The following is an 18,090-nucleotide window of genomic DNA, read 5'->3' on the forward strand; positions in this document are numbered from 1 at the left end:
ATTTGCTACTGTAACCTGCAATAATGTTGCCCTTCTCCGTGTCGTGCGCGTGCCTGCTCTCTGCTTAGAGGACACAGCACCTTGGCACCGCCCTGGATGGGGTTTGGCCCCATACAGAGAGGTGTAGTGACTCGGCGAGGCACAGAGAGCAGGATGTGATGGGGCCGTTGCTGCATTCTCTCTCTGCCGCTGACTGGTCCGCTTCTGGCCAGAGTGTCCCCAGGATCTTGGATGTCAAACTGCAACAGACCGGACAGCCAATTTACTACCACCAATGAGAATGTTTAAGGTGGCTAAGTGTACTGAAATTCAAACTGGGTGAAAGTTCTGTTTAACTGAAATGACATCAAAAAAGTTTCAGTAGTCTGTTAAAACTGTTACTGTTGGTTTAGTTTGTTGTGTAAAGAAAGTCTTTCATTCACAGTAGGCTAGGAACGGTCTATAAGATGCTGGGAATTTTAGTGCCATAAATAATTGGCTGTTAGAGACCAGGAACATTATAAAATTTAGGATGTACATTACAATGGGTCATTATTTGGAAAAATATACATATGGAAACTGTTTTTTATATGAAATAGGTTGTATCCACATAAAAGTTGAGGACTGGTCTGAAAGATTGCTATGGAACATTTATATTTATCCCATTGCCTTTACTGTCCACCACAGTACGGCTCTTCATACAGTATTTAAAACTTTGGCTTGAGACAATCTATTTTGCAGGTGTTGCTTGGCATATTGGATAAAATAGAAGGCACGTCCAGTGTGTGGCACCACGGATCACCATCTGATGTTCCAGTTTTAAAAATACTTGCAAAGTGGAACAGTGTTTACCACTAAATAAGGACAGGGCATTGTAGTGAAGCAGCATAACAGTGCCACAAACAAACATGGAAGTATTTGTCAGGTTTTTTTTTTTTGCTGTTTTTTTTTCTCCATGTGATGACTTCAAAGCTATTCTAAGCGTTTGGGCAATTAGAAAGAAATTTACAAGGGATTAGGAATGAGTACAGCACCTGACTGAATCACAAACACATGCACACTGTGAACGAGAGAGAGAGAGAGAGAGAGAGAGAGAGAGAGAGAGAGAGAGAGAGAGAGAGAGAGAGAGAGAGAGAGAAAGAAAGGAAGATGTACCGCGCTCTAATCCCTGTAACATTGTAAAAGCCTGGATTTGATATGATCCGAATTTTGCAATAATTTAATCATATTGTGGAATAACAAAACGCGCACAAAGCTAGGATCCGCTTGTCGTCATGTGAACCTGACAAACGCCTACCTTATCTCCTTCAGTCGGATCACTCGGAGCTCCTAATCTGGTGTCACTAGAGGTGGCTCTGGCTGGAAGGACAGATTTCCCGGAGCCTGATTTAACATACTCCGTATCGTATTTATTAATAATCACTTGGAAATTTATTACAGAAGCCCCAAGGGGGAAGTCCACGAGTGCTGGCTTCTCTTTTAAATTCCCTTGATAAAAAAAGACCATACATCACTAAAAATGGCCTCCGAAACATTATTCTCTTCCTCTTTTATCTGCAATTGCTGTATTTAGCAAAACATATTGTTATAGTCACATAAGTTATAGTCTACATGTCAGTAATTACACTTTGAGAGAGATATTACACATATTCTGCATTAAACAGCATATAAATGTCCAGTCTTAATATATTTATTGAATGCTGTTTAAGAATATGGCAAGCTCTTTGTAAATGAATTGTAATAACCTTTACATTATTTTTGATATATTGGAGTATATACGCGGTGAGTCAAGCATAAATAAAGCAAAAGTATTTTTAAATGTTCTTTTTTAATTCTGTCATTTGTATTTGGTAGCACGCACGTACAGACTGCTTCCACGTGCTGCTGTGGAAAACGTGTGTAGGATGGACGCACAGCTGCTGTTCCGAGCCGACTGCGCTCTGGAGAAACACAAGGGGGTGCCCTTATCCTGCGCTTGCGACGGCGGGTGCGCCGAGGGAAGGTCCCGCGCAGACGGCTCACGGCCTGCAGATTCACCCCCCCCCCCCCCCCCCCCCCCCCCCCGGCTCGACAACTCCGGTTAACGGTGTGCCAGGACGCGTGCCATGGCAACCTTTCTAACGTATGTCGGTAATCCTCACGCAGACGCGCCTTGCGTTCCCGTCCTCTCCCTGCGTTCGGAGGCTGTTAAGGCAGCCCTGGGAAAAAAAAAGGAAGAGGAAAAAGGCTGAACAAAAAGGATCGTAGAACAGAATAAAGCAGAGGGGAGAGACAGAAAGGGAGGGAGCGAGAGATAGAGACACAGAGAGGAGAGGGGGGCATAGCCCAGCCAGGCTTTAACACTTGTTCAGTCCTCTGGCGGTGGAGGATTTGGTGTCTAATGCCTGTGATTTTTTTTTTCCCCTTTTGTGAATTAATTAGTCTTTGCCAGTGCCGGCCACATTTGTCATTTGAATTTATGCTAATGAGGTCTGAGGGCTCCTGGTGAACCTGATAGGCCTGAGCAGCTGCCTTCAGCTTCCGGGGGCCTGAGATTCACTCCTTCCACCCATCTCTCTCTGTCGTTCCCCCCCCCCCAACCTTTAGCTCTCTCATCTTATCATTTCCAGAATCCTCGGTAGCCTGGACTCTCTGACCTGCCACTCCGCGGGGGGGGGGGGGGGGGGGGGCAGACCGTGTCCTGTACTGATAAGATGCCTTATTATCTCTGTGTGGGGAAGTGGGTTTAGAGACCACACACATACATGATTTCTCTCTGTATCCTCATGTACAGGTGACGAACATTCTCTCATGGACCTTTCAACTTAAAGGTTGCAGGTAAATGCATTCATTTCTAAAATCTTATTACAAGTTGCCAAGCTAATGATTTCAGTATTATTTGTTTACAGATGATACGGCTTTAGTAAACATGAATGAAGGTTCAACGTTTACTCCATTTGGAAAGGAAAAAACATCCCAGTTTGTCATGTATTCCAACAATGCCTGAAATAACAGATTTTCAGCAATGGGCTGAATTATTTAGAGGGTGTTTTTGGCAGGCCCAAATGTCTGAGTGCCTACATATATTCCTCATTTAACGCAGTTCGCCGAATGGCGAATGTGGGCATTTGGAGTGGCAGGTAGGGTTACAATGAACAGAAAGGAGTGAAATTGCATATTTGAATGGCACAGATGTCTTTCATTGGAGACATGAATGAAAGTTGTTTTTAGGGCCAGCATGATAGAGCGACGAGTTTATAAATAGGATGGAGAGGAAAGTGGTGTCTGAAACGAAGTCTGTGGGCCCTGCATCATATATAGCTGCACATTTTTCAGGAAATCTCCTTATTTTTCCCTTTTCCTCTTGCTTTCTCTTTCTCTCTCTCTTTCTCTCTAAAAGCAAAAATGCTTTACTTAGAGACTGTGGGCCATCTTGGTGGCATTTTTTTGTTTGTTAGTTTTTTTGCTGTTTGTTTGTTGGTCCTGCCACGGCAGAGCCACGCCCCCCTCCCCACCTCCCAAGTCTGCTGTCAGCTTCACTCCTAGCGGGTGTCGAACAGCGGACACAGCGTATCGTTAAAGGCTCGCGGCAGTGAATGTCCACCACGCCAAACAAGCAAAACGCCATTTCACATGTTTGCACTTGAGTTGTTGTCAGTCATCTTCTCCGAAGAGAAGAGAGTTCTGGATGTCAGAGTAAAAGCACGGAAAAGCGAAGAACCTGTCTCTACACAGAGGTCAGTGGTCCTGAAGCCGGTAAAGGTGGGTCTCGCCCCAAGCTGGGAGGTTGCCAACCTGTGTTATTGAACTTGCGGGGCCGGTTCATCGAGGGGCCTAAGCTGCAGTCCCTGGGCCGCGTGCTGTCCGGCCTTCCCTAGCCGCTGTTCTAAACACACACGCTCACCACCATGGCACTCGCCTATCCCCTCTTCACGTTATTTCAAACGTTGGGCAGAGGGGGAAAGAGAGAGTGGAAAAACACACAAGCAATGTGACTGCTGATTGTTGGGCTGCTTCAGAAATCTGCAGTGAAGCCTTTCATTAGAAGTGATGAGGGAGGGAATCATATTAGTTAACATTTGGGCTTTTGATTGGTGGTCTTTGATAGAAATGCAGCGCACTGATGTTACTGAAACAAAATCTGCTTAAGGCCCAAATGCACAGAATAGTCTGAGGTACTGTGGCCAAACCAGGTCTTAGAGGTGAAGTCTGACTGAATTTGTTTACGATTTCATTCACTCATTATGTTGAACCATTTTCAAAAAACTTTTTAGCCTAAGTTCCAGATCCCTCAGTGCACTTTCTGGTTGAATGTGAGTTTATTAAGGTCAGGACAGGTTACCTAACCTTTTGACTTCTCCACAGACGTGCGGGTCACAGGAAGGCAAATTTACTTTGTGATTTAAATGGCCTCCGCGCGCAGTGTTGGAACGAACACGTATTTACACTTCTGGAAAAAATGTAATCAAATTACACTCAGAACTTTGTGTCTTTATCGCTCCGTTCCCAGTGCCTTACGACGTCTACAGCTATTTGGCTCAACTTCCAGCCACCTACTCAAAGGGAGGGAGATGGAGATGAAGGCTGTTGCTAATGTAATTTGGAGGGGGATTACCACGTTTTTTTTTTTTACTGTCTTCGGGGGTTTGCGGCTATGCTGCCAAAGAGACGGGTTAATGGGAGAAGGCAGCGGGACAGAGCCTCGGCCCTCCCCGAGCATCCCCTCTCCCCCTACACTCAGGCTGGCGAGAGAGCCCACAGGGCGAGCGCCTCCGAGGCGCGCTCCTGTAATCGCGTCTGCTAAAGGAGGCATTAAGCGGCGGAGGGAAAGAGCTGCCTGAGAGGCGCATAGTGCCGAGGATAGGCAGGACCGTCTCGGGACGAAAACATGACGGACGCGTCCCATGCGACGCCCGCGACGAGCTTCGGCAGCCCAATGCGCTCGTCTTTGTCAGAAACGTCGCAAAAAAAAACAACAAAAAAAACCAACTTGAAGCATCTCTAAGTGCAGAACTTGGCTCAGAGTTCTACCTGTGCCTTCCCCCCTGACAGTGTATGAGGTATTGGTTGCACAATCATTAAGAATAGGACCTTTGTCGAATTCCACTGTGAACTAACCAAGATACTGAGCCGCTTCCACCCTTAATGGACTTGGTTCCTGCGCAGGAAGGAGCTGCCATCATTGCTCTCTTATGTAAGATGAAATCAAAGAGTCTTGTTGTCCTTGAACCTGTTGATTGAATCTTCACTGGGTAACGACCTCCAAACAGGCACCTTGGAGTGTCCGACAGGAAGATGCGTTCCCTTTTGACTATAACAGTGAGACACTCGAAAGCTTTCACCTTTTTCCTTCTGGCCTCTTTGATGCAGTGACAAGTAGCCTTTCACTCAAGGACTGCCATTAAATATTAGATCCAAGACAAAGAAAACACTGCGCGCGCCGCTTTGCTGATTGCGTCTTTGGAGGAACTCTTAAACGTTTACTGGCTATCATCATGGCCGTCTGAGTGTTTCCATTGGTGGAAGTAGTCTCGTTTGGTTTGGGTTCATTTCCTACATCATGATTTGCCCTCCAAAACGGTTGAGATCTTAACCGTAAATCATGCTTTACCCGCCACATACGGCTCGTGTAGACAAGGCTGAAACTGGGCAGCAGGGGGAATCGATTTCTCTTTGGCCATCCGGGGCAAGAATGGATGTGATGTGGTTTGTGTTTTGCACTGGAACGGAAAACCTTAAAGTGTAGTGGAGGGTAAATCCCAACTAACAGGGAGCTTGTTAAAAAGGGGAGCATTGAGAAGTCAGAACCCTGAGAGCCCGGCTCCATTTCAAAGTGATGTAATGCGCAGAGTCCAAATAGCAACTGGTTGGAAGCCCGTGGCCGTGACCCTCGCGTCGTAGGGAATTCGTTTCATTTGGGCAGTCCCACCAAGGCGATCTCCACACTCGGATGAGTCACAGTGACAGAAAAAGCAATCAACTAGATAAAAGAATCCTAAAACATTACATTGAGTGGGTATGGCGCTGGAGTGTGTATTTTAGTCAATGGCTCATGATATGATATGTAATATGCTTTCTTCCGTTCAGAGTTACAAGTACAGTGGAAAGAAGAGGTTGCACCCCTGCAAGTATCAAAAGAAACCCAGGACCGTATGTTTTATGAATGGAAAGGATTTATAATTGATTAACAGAAACTGATCCAACAATGACCTCTTTCATGTAATGAACTTTAGTAATGAACCCTGACAGAAAATAGGTTACGTTTTGAAAATACTGAATCCCTAGTCTTGCACAATTAATAACAAGTAAAAAAATCTTATTACGGGCCAAGAAAGACATCCCACATTTCAGCTACCATCTTTTGGGGTGAGAGTAACAGCACTGTGAGAAATGGGGGGGGCCCACTGCTCCTGCAGCTGGCATCCTCCTTTGTGTTTGTGTACGGTGCGGGCCCCAGGATCTGGCGGGAGTGCGGCAGGACATGGCCTCCCTCCACGTTGTCCTGCTCCTGCTAAATGAAGTGAATCCATCACGGAGAAGGAGGGCGTGACAGTGATTTGAGGAGTGGGGGGGGGGGGGGGGGGCGCTCCTCAGGACGCGGGGGCGGCCAGCGTCTCCTCTGGCAGGCACTTGTCCCGGAGACAGATGGTGGAGGCGGAGAAGCGGAGAGAAGGAGAGGAGTACCCTCCCTGTCTGCCTGCCTGTTTGTCTGCTTGCCTCCGGAGCAGCTGCTCAGCCCAGGCCAGAGCAAGCAGCCCGGAGGAGCCCGGGGACCGCGGCGGGGTGGATGCCCGACTGAGGCCTCCCTGGCAGGGCTTCTGACGGAACACGCCTCCCTCGGAAGGGGCGGGAGCCTGGCGGTGGCCAGCCAGACAGGCTTAACTGATGTTTAAAGTGCCTGGAGGCGTGTGGCGAGAGGAGACTGACCTACATTAAGGCAAAATGTGCAGCACAGTGTAGACGAAGCCTCTCCGGCAATTACAGGCTGCACAGTATGAAGGCTGGCTGGATGACTGTTTTTTGGGGGTTATTGTTTTGGGGGGGGGGGGTTACTGTTTTTGGTGGATTCTTGCATGAGCTGTGTTCTCAGAGCTCATTGTTTCTTGGGCGATGGCCGAGGTACTGACCAGATTATTCGATAAACAAACATCTTTATTTTATGGGAATTAAAAAAAAACCAAAAAACACTCACTCAGAGATCTGGTGCGTGACCGGAAGTAAATCACCTCATTAGCTGCATTTTGTCCACGATTCCTTCCCAGATGGGATCTGATTATAAACCAAACATTTTGGAACATGTGGGACTTATAGCTTTGCAGAGCATGGCCCCTAATTACACCCCCCCCTCCCCCCACACACACGCACAAACAGCAGACAGCTCCAGATCACTCACTGAACTCAAGTACAGGGACACATATTGGCATGTGTTAAGGGACACAGGTCATGGGGTGCTGTCACTTTGTCTTCTCCCACCCCGGGGACACCACACACCCCACTCTCATTGGGCCGAGTCTGTGTGAGGTCTCTGTATTAGCACTGGCCCAAAAGGAAGGACCCCCTCAGGCCTCCGTGGGCCTGATGCACCGACAGCTGGAAGAGCTGAACCCTGTTCCCATAGCAATGAAAGACAAAGCCACTGAGGGCTTGCTTTTCCTGGGAGTCTGTCCTAGGTGAATGCAGGGAAATATGTCTTTTGTGACTTTACCCCCCTCTGCTTTGTGGAATTTGTCTCCCCTGTTGTCGGACAGCTAGAGCCGATGGTGTTTCGCTGATCACGGTGATGGTGTTTGTCATCATCACACGTCAAGTTTTCGTGGAATAAAGAAAGCTCTCCTAAAGAAAGCTGGACTGGTTCATTGAAGAAAAGGACTTTCTGAGTGTATTTAACAAGCTTCAGTTCAACAGAGGTACAGGGGTGGCCAATAAAGGAACAATACATGGCCAGATAACTGTGTGTGTGGGTGTGTGTAGGGGTGTGAATTACACCAAAAAGAGCTTCCAATAACATCACAGGTCTACAGCCTCAAAATATGAACATGGCCCCTTAATGGTGTAAAACTGTTGTCTCTGAGCATCGCCGATGGCGTTACAGTTCAAAAGACTGTCGACAGGCTTGTTGGGGCCCCCTTTCTGCTGGCCCATACAAAAGCGTTGCTATGTCCATGTCCCTTTCATGTAAAACAGGAGGGAGACCTTAAAAAGTCATTCTGTAACACAGCCAGGCAGCCGCCGTCACCACAGACACTCCGCAGCGCTACCACAACTTATGTCTCGGCCGGTGACACGTCCAAATATTTATGGTAATCGCTGTGCCCTTGCTCTGAACACTGCAACTAATTTCAGCCCTTCTCTCCCTGTGAGCATTATCGCTTTAGCAGGGCCATAATGTAAACACACCATTACAAAAGCGCCCTTATAGCACGTGAAGGGGGCTGGCGGTGGGTGTGGGGGGGCCAGGGGGCCAGGGGATAAAAATGAAGGCCCATTTTGGCACTTACCCACCGTGTCTTATAAATAAGTAATAACCCTCGACATGTAGCGGTTAGTAGCGGTGGAATCAGGTCCATGCATCGACCCCACCTCTGTTTGCGTTGTGCATATTTCATAAGCCAGGTGGGGGTGGGGGGGGTGGGGTGGATGGGTTGGTGTGTGTGTGTGTCTGTGTGTGTGTGTGTTTGGGTGGGTGGGTGAGTGGGGGCACTGGAATAAAAGGCAGCCACACAAGCGCCTGGTCTGTTCACTGTCATGGACGATGCTACTATTAATAATAGCGGTCTAGGTGTCCTCACGGCTGTCAGGGGTCCATGTTGTTTTTTTTCTTTTTTCTTTTGCCTCGGCCTTCCTGTGGATGACAACTAAATTGGGGCCCTGCTGTAGCCATTAAAGGGTGGCCTACGAGGACACTGAGCAGGTCGGCGTAGGTGGGTGGGGGCGGCAGGGGATGAGGCGCATTCGCCTTGCAAAATGACATGCGCTGTTTCCCTTACAGTACGCAGGTCATGTCGGGTTTCAATGGCGCCACTGTGCAGTGGAGGCCCCTGCGATATTACTCAGCCCCAGTGATAGTCAGGTTTAATAAATGCGATCGGGATTCCGACATTGCCATAGAATGTCCTGGGAAATTGGCTGACCTTATAAAGTGCGCTGCACGCAGCATCTCAGCACCGCGTTTAGACCGCGTTTGCTCCGTATCTTTTCTAATAAGTCGAAATAATTAGTAAAGACATCGTATCCCTGTGACGATTCATCTCTGGATGAGAGGGGAGGAGTCGTGTTGCTGCAAATAGTTAGAAAAACATACTCTGTACTTCCCCATCGGAGCTATTGAAGGCACGGTCAACAACTGTCTGCCCTGCAACCGGTGTTGACACCAGGCTGTCTCCTCCGTGTTTGAGCAGTAAATGTAATGAACAAACATGGCAAGAGTAGAAGATGTCTTTAGAGCCCAGTGTGTATGCCTTTAGAGCCCAGTCTGTATGCCTTTAGAGCCCAGCCCAATCATAGTCTGAAATCCTGAATCCAACTTTTCTTAACCAACCCTCAGTAGTGTGGACACGGAATGTGACATTTGTATAATTACATGATTATTACCTGTGAAATGTATTATTATTCTGGTGCCCACGTGGCCATGAGCAAGGTCATGTCAGTGGAGATGTTGAGCTTCCCCTGAAAGGTACGCCATGTCCAAGCAAGCAGCCATAACACTGGACACACCCAAAGTTTCTGCCACTTAGTGATCCTGTTGCCCAGACAGAATAATGGCTGCTTGGGCTACCAGTCTTTCACATTCATCATACCATTCACCCTTATTTTAGTCACCCAGGGAATATGTGAGTCGGACATTTTATGTTTTGAATATGTAAGTTACAGGTCATGTGCATACATTATCCTAGTCTCTGTGTCTCGCACACAGGCACAAACATTAAGTGACTTACATAGGGTGCAGATCTACAGTCTTGTCTAAAGAATAGACATCCACTTATCTACAAATTTCATTTAAAAATCTTTAGTCCCAGCATTTATGAAGATTCAGTATTGCATAAAACCATGCATAAAGTAAATAAGTGGGGATATAATGTCAAAAAGCATATGGTTATACAAACTGAAAACAGTCCGAATTGAAATATGAACCTATCTTAATCCCCTTTGAGGCTTTTCAGCTGCTTATAATTTCATTCCTTCAGAAAAATCATTGCATTCAGGACAGTTCCAAGTTCCATTCATTAACAGCACATAAACTCTTAACCTCCCTTTGGACTGACACCCAGTAAATATAATTACTGCAATTCTAAAAAATGCAACACACTAAATCTAATATATCTCACACCCATGTGAATTACCTTAGTAGCTACTTACATTTTCTGATCATAAAATTTGATAGTTTAAAGGCTAACAATCACTGCACTCCTAAATAACCATGTGTCATGGTTGCCCCTCCTCTGGCATCACGGTTCCCACAGCGACGCCCTACCATGCGTTCTTTTGTTTTGGTTTCTTGTCTAGCCATGTGCTTTCTGTTTGTTTTGCTTCTGTGCCCTGCCTCAGCCACTCCTTCCACCTGTGTCTGCTTTGTTGTCCCGCCCCTGTGTAATCAGCCCCAGGTGTCTCCTATTAGTATTCTGTCTACTTATACCCCATGTTTCCTGCTTTTCATTGTTCAGCTCTGTGTTTGATGCACTGTGCTTGTGTGCTGTCTTCTGAACCGTAGTTCTTTCTTTGCCTGCTTTGTGACTTGCTTGTTGTTTTGTGTGTAATCTCCTTGTCGCTGTTCTTTTGTTATGTAATCTGGTTTTGTCTCGCCTGGCTTCCCCGGTATTTCGGCCGTGAGCAGTCCCTGCGATACTGGATTTGCCCTTAATAAATGTGGTTCTTTGAAACGCTTGCGTGCTGCCTCTGTTCACCCAGTGTCACACCATGTGAGCATGTGAACACAGTATCACCACATTCATTCACCGTTTTTTATGCATTTTCACCTTTTAATCCCCCTAAAGAAATGGATCCACCTACAATACTTAATACCTACTTTTTACACACTCTGTTTTCACTCAGTGCTACCTGGTCAAGTGTACAGTCCTGTTGTCATTTGTGTATCTAGCTTGTTGGCTAGCTGTTTTGTTCCAGTGCCGTTGTCAAAGAATATCACAGTTCCATTCACCGAGAACCAGTTGCTTATATAAAGCGCAGGGTCACGATGCAAATCCTTAAAAGCTCACTGCGTACACTTAAAGCAGGCAGGTCTGATTCACTGTACTGTACTACTGTACAGTACTGTACATACTGTGCTTCAGCAATCACATGAGGGAGGAACAGATAGCTTAGCTGTCAATGCAGCTGGAGATGTGGTGTTCCAGAGAGGCTTTCAGCATAAATATCAATAACAATGTTCTGCAACGTGTCTCCAAAGGCTGTGCTTGGTCAGGACAAGCTCAATTTAGCGTCTGAACTCACTGACCTTTGAACTTTAGTAGGAGAAGTTGAAATATTAAAGGTGTTTCATTAGGTCCAGGTTCAAGGTTATTACCTTTGGATTAACTACAGTGATAGCAAAGCAACAATAGATCTATGTCAGTTTTTCCCCAGTAGAGTTGGATTTGATAACTGGGTCCATGGTGGTGCCCCATGTATGTATCATAATACATCAGGTGCTTAAAGGCAATTTGTAAGAGTCTGTAAATATATCTTACAAAAATTTAAAATACAACATGGTATTTTGCAAATTAAATTTAGATTGTCAAATAAAAGTCACTGAAGTAAACTCTGCAAGCTCCACTGCCTGTCAAATGTTGGTCAAGGGTAGTTTAATTTAAAGTTTAAATAGTTAAATATGTGATTGCATTATTCTCACCATTATCAATATTTGTAGTTAATTTGCACAGGCAGGTTTATTTATAAATTCATTTGTACATATTTTTGTGTCCATCTATTTATCTATACATTTATTTATTCGGTTAATAACTTACTGGGAATGGCTTTGAATGCTAAGGGTTAACTATCTTAGAAACTCTCAACATTACTGGATTTTTCTGAGGCAGTTCTCCTCAACAAGGCGGGGGGCAACCATGTTAACACCACATTGCAAAAATATTAGAATCATAACTGTTTGTGGCTAGACATCGGTAGCGCCATTCTCTTGATACCAGCACAAAGCTGATGTTTAACACTAATTTGTTCTATACTCAACTGCCATCCAAAAACTGCGCTGCGGTCCACCCAGCTGACAGAGAATGGCGGCATATTAAGACGCTCCCCTCATCAAGCCTTAGGTCAGTGGAACAGTAGTCCAAGAAATCCCTCTTCTTTTCTGCTATAATTTTCTCAAGAGGCCCTGGGTTCTCAACACCCTTATGACGGAGACTCCCAGGCTCTGTGTTGTGGTGTGGGATATTACATAGATAATCTCCTCTCAAAAGGTTACTGCGAATCCAAGGCTATTATTTAGCTGCTCATCGTGTGGCATTTCCAGCCATTGGTCTATAATTACTGCATTCCATGACTGAGTTCATCTCAGATTTGAATAATGGTGCAGTGAAGCAGAGTCAGGCCCAGAGCCTACACTCAAAGGTCCACCGTGAGTAGGGTATTACCACTCCTTTGCAGGACCCAGAGGTCAAGTGTGGTCACCAACAGATTTGTCTCGTGCTTGTTGGAGTGGTCTCAAAATAAGCTCGTCAGTGAGGTGTAACATGCCACTATTTTTGTGCCAGTTTAATTTTAGTTTTAAAAACATAGTGTGGAGAAGGAAACATGTATATTCTGTATTTTCACTATATTCTGTGGTATATTTGTCATTTCACAATATCATCGTATGCATTCCCTTATTACCACAGGAATCAAAGTTACGTCCAACCATATTCATATTCCAACCATAACTTCTCTATTATGAAATTAAACTGTACATTATGGCTGTACAGGGGTATTATGCATAGAATCTGACACCATCTCTGGAAATATAAACATTTGCATAACCCCATTTTCAATTTTCATGTGAGAAACCAGTAACTGCCGTCCTCTGTGTTGTTACGTTACTGTCGAACAGTGGGTTATTGTTCCTTTCTTTTGTAATTGTATAGCATGAGCAATCATAATTGTACGGTAAGTACAGCCTTGGTGACTTCAGGCTTTTCCCTGCCATTCACGATGCAGACTGTGGGGTTCGGCAGTCAATTTACAGGCCACACATGGTTGGTGATGTGGTCTGCAAAAGATCCGAGTTTTTAGGCTTGCGTTCTAGCTCCTTTAACGTCCTCCTATAAGCCTTTTCTATTTACTTTAGCCTGGCTTAATCCTTGAATTTAACCCGCAGTCCCAAACTACAACGGTCCTCCATGCAAACATATGAAACTGATCGTCTCTTTCCAGCTAACAAGCCATATGCCTTACTTAATCCTATTCAAAGCCCAGAGTAAGGCTATGCAGCCTTGATGCTAATTCTCTTCAGTGGGTAAACTGATGTCTTCTGGGATGCATCTTGCCGAAGGAGAGGCTTTCTGACCCAAAATCAGCTTAAGCCTAATCAAGGGCACTGTGAGTTATGTCTCCCCACTGCTAGCTCTGTGTGTAATAGATATGCACATGGTGAAGGAGCACAGAGGTCCTTGCTAGCTTGTGGTAATCGATTTTACCTCTGAGGGACGACTGAAGAGAACCCTTCATCTGCTCTGTTGCTCCAAATTGGCCCTGCCAACGTCATGGGCATCTGGCAGAGGCAGCCTGGCTACATCTGGAGGGGCTGCTGCTATCTCTTTAGCTCTATCATGGTTAAGTCAGTCTGAGTCTCACTAGCCCTGACACAAGCCTAATTAAACCCAATTAGACAAATCCCCTGGACTCCCATATAATCTTCTGGACTGCAGAAGAAGCGGAAGGCGAAAAAAAAGAGAGCCGACTTGGCAGGCGAAGGAGCAGTATGTCCCCCCTTGAACAAAGTGATGGGGAAGCTTCTAATGTATCAAACACATGGATTAGCGGTTAGCTAAGGGAGCAGGAGCAGCCGGGAGATGCGGTTTCATGCTTTCTCGGGGCTGATTTGGCCTCAAACCCGAGTTAGTCTTGCGGGAGGCCCAAAATCCACCTATCCACGTGTAAACTGACATCTGTATGAATATAAGTAAATACACAATAACCCAATCCCGGGGAATTTATTTGGCTGAAATAGGCAGGTGCTGAGAGTAGTTTTCCACGTTTATGAAACGAGAGGCCCTTTATTAAGAAAACAGACACGATATTTGAGGGCTGCTGATTCACTAGGCAGCCAGCTCCATCCACACTGGAGCCATTTAGGAACTAGGGCTGACATGGACAGTGGCTGGTGCTGTGAGCCCTGTTTTTGAGAATAACCCAATCCTATCCCTCCTCACTAAGTCCTGCAGAACTTTGCTCAAGATGCCTCTGAGCCGAGGCCCAGCATACACCGCTTCCATGGCAATCGATGAAGAAGAACAAAAGTTAAGCGAACCCATCTGTCGCCTGCTTCCTCCTGCACATGGCCTTTTGTGTTGCCAATCTCTCGACTCTAATGTTACAAAAGGCTGCAATATTTTCATACAGAGGGAAGATAATCTTGCACTTGACTCCTAATATCAAGTCATTTTAACAGGAGCACTTGGGCCATGAATAATGCACGGGTATTCAAGCTCCACTCTGGCCCGAAAGGAAGTGCTCGCTCCCAGCCCCAGTCACAGGATATCAGCAGCTTATTCATAATTCAGCAGGCTGGAGCACTTGCCGCTGGCCGATGAGCCTCTTGAAGAGCCTCTTTTGATTTCCTTCCCACACTTTTCACCCGCCGCCCGCTCACACGTGGATCCTCAGGCTCACGTGACCCACGAATCACAGATGTCTTCATCAAACCCCTACGAGCTTTTTAGAGGATTGTGGGAATTTACTGTGTATGGGTATTTTTTGCCGGGTGGGGTGAGGGTGCTTGGCGGGGGGGTACTGAAGTACAGCAATGATGTACTGCTGCAGCTATTGTTAATCCACTCTGCCCTACTCATGAAACGAAGAGGCATTTTAAAGTGTCATCTGTCATAGCACTGTGGGCCTTTCCATTCACAACAGCGCTGTGGATCTACTTGCCCCGTGCATTTAAAAAAAAATTTTTTGCAGGTGGAAAATTTAGTGTTCGTCGAAATGCAAATGCAGGGTTTTTCTTCTGCCTTTTAAAAATGTTCATTTGAAGTTTACGTTCCCCTGGGACCATGCGACGCTGCGTTTCGCATGTGCTCCCAACCTTCCTCTGCAGTCACCCTGCGAGGTGACCTACTTCTTTCGGCCCGCGCTGTGCTGTGTAATTGCGCAGGCCTCGTGCGCTAAGGAGTGCGCCACTACATGCACTGGCCTGCATGAGTAGGACACCGGCCCGTTGGGATGTAACTGAATTCTGACACAGGCATTTGTCAAAAGCCTCTTCCTGCCGTATCATTTGCAGAGCAATGGATCTGCCCTGGCTTCCATCCAAAGCAGTGACTCATTGGTTTCTTGTGGCTTGGAGGACAAACACATGACCAGGTGATCCCTGTGGAGCTGGGCTGTGATGTAATGCTTTTGTGGGCCCTGGACATCCTGTTTAAGAATGATGCAAAGGTGGCATTGTACATGTAACTGTATATAGGATATGGGGTTGACGTCGGTATACATTGGTGGAAGATGGGGCATACTGGGGTATAAATGCAATTCCATGTACTATTGCACACAAGGAAATTCAACCCTTGGAAATTTTGCATTTGGTGAATTTTGGATTTGGTGAAATCAGGCTGTTATATGTTTCACCAGCAGTTGTCAAGCATCCGATCAGATCAGTCAGTCAAAGTAAAATTGGGTCAAAATGTAGTGCTCACAGGTCCAGAGAGTTAGAGGTTTGGTTGGCCTGGTTTGAGCCTTTGCTCCTCACATGTCTCTCCAGCTGCATGTTAGTGAGCAGACCCAGGAGAAACTGCTCCCTTTCAGAGGCTGTTGGAGGAAACTGTCAGATGGTTCAACATTTTGCAAAAAGGGAGCTGACAGCAGAGATTATGAAACGTCAGATGGTTTTTTCACCTTGGTGACAGCAGCCCCTTATTCTGTTTTTCATTATGGTTCATTTATAATACACTCCAGGGTGGACAATTTGTTCACAATTTTGAGAGCCCCCTTTCATGTCTTTTATCAGTTTATCAGCTGTTTTTGAACATGCGCCTGCCAGTGGTTGGATATTTTTTTTTAATGGCGGACCATTATGAAAATACAGGGACACAAGTTTGAATCTTCTGACTCATTCACACTAACTGGACACTAATAAACATACTTGAATCCTTTGTCTTGGTCACTCTCTCCATATGTAGTCCGTGTCCAAGTCCATGACAGTTCTACCAAGCCTTAAAAATCTTTGCTAAGCCAGTTCTCTCCTGTTCATTTACATTGAGTGTGAAGTGAACTTAACAGTAACCTGTCAACCTATTTTGAGGAAAAAGGCTCACATCCTAATTGGTATCCCTAACTATGTGCATTAGCATGCCGTCTAACACTCAGGCAAACATGTTGGTGGATAAGTGCCTGCGTAAAAATTGCAATAATATGGAATTGTGAAAACAGCATCAGGTCTGTCCTCCGGTGTGACTCCGTGTATCAGGGCATGCGAGCATGCGTGTGTGTGTGCGTTCAGCAGCTGTCACAAAGGAGGTGATCTTTTGAAATCTGACCTGAGGGAATGTTTAATTAGGATCTTTACACGTTCCAGGCTGACTCGTACTGACACGCTCTGACATCGGCTTTCCACAGCGTGCCAGAGCAGCAGCGAGCTCGAGACCACGCTGGCAGACTGACGTGCCGTCACGATGACTCTCGTGTTCTCGCGTTTAGCGGTTTGATGCATATTAGCAAAAAACCATAGGGAGAGGAATAAAATACTGCTGTCTCATTGGGGATCACTTTTAAACAAGGTTTAATTTCTTCCCCATTGTCTGCATTAGAACACTTGACAACAATGTAGAAAACGCAGGAAAAACACCATAGAATAAAGATATACCTGCTTACTGTGCCGGGGCAGATCTTGCTAATGTTCTTTACAGCCGCTTCAATGCGGTTCAATATGAGAAATTGGGCCTTGGTATCCTTCAGCACAGAAAACTTCAACATGCGTCTGTTCTTCCCTCTTAGTATACACAAGCCCCATTACAGTCTTGATTTCCACCCACCATCAGGCAGCACTGGTTCCAATAACAGCACTCTCAGGCCGGTCAAGGTAGGCATTAGGGCTGATGTGGGCCGAGCTGTCCGTAGTTCAGCTTGCCTTTGGCAGAAACAAATGCCATTAGGCCTGATTGCACTCTCCACCACACTACAGCGGGCATTAGCAGATGAGCTGGTTATTTATGTGGCGGTCAAGTGGCTGCTTGTTGATAACAACGGCCTTTTTTGGCCCCGTTGCATGGGTAAGAAGAGCAAGAAAATGACTAGTCATGACGCGACTGAATGGGAGACACCACGGCTTCAGAGACACTTGACATTTGCAGAATTTATGACTGCATTCCGCAGTGTATGGCAGGGGAAATGTTGGTCCCAAGTGCCGAAGTTAACTAGGCCCAAGCAATCACGGTAAAATGTAGGGATCGGGTAAGCATGAGGCAGCGTAGTTTCCAGTTAATGCTTTATCAAATACCATTTTGCTGTAGATCTAAGGCTACATTCTTAAGTGTGGAAACCGTGGGGCCTAAAACATCTTGGCGAAGTCTACAATCAGAACACTCGAAACTAGACAGGTTTCTGTAGTCAGTGGCCACAGTTGTATTTTACTTTCCAAGCAATACTTTTTTTCCCCTTTCTATATGCTTTCAATCAGCCATGCAAAGTAGTATCGCAAATTCCAAATTCCTTGCATAAATGTTTGTGTTGTTAATTTAACTGTCATGCTAATTACTGTGATTGAAATGATTAAACATTTAAGACTAGGCTTTGAGGAGAGGCATGCAGTTACCAAGGAGACCCTGGTATGAGAACACTGCTATGTCAGTCACAATAAACCTCTATCTTCACCTCGCAAAAGAAAAAGGTTTTGATGCTCTCCCAGCCTGCAAGGAGTTACTAGCTGCTTGTGAGTGGGTGGATGAAGCCAGGCAGATGTATATTTTATGGTGATGAACATTTCTACATGTC

This window comes from Electrophorus electricus, chromosome 5 (assembly GCF_041902795.1).
Source record: "Electrophorus electricus isolate QZ-2024a chromosome 5, ASM4190279v1, whole genome shotgun sequence".
In the NCBI taxonomy this organism is placed as follows: Eukaryota; Metazoa; Chordata; class Actinopteri; order Gymnotiformes; family Gymnotidae; genus Electrophorus; species Electrophorus electricus.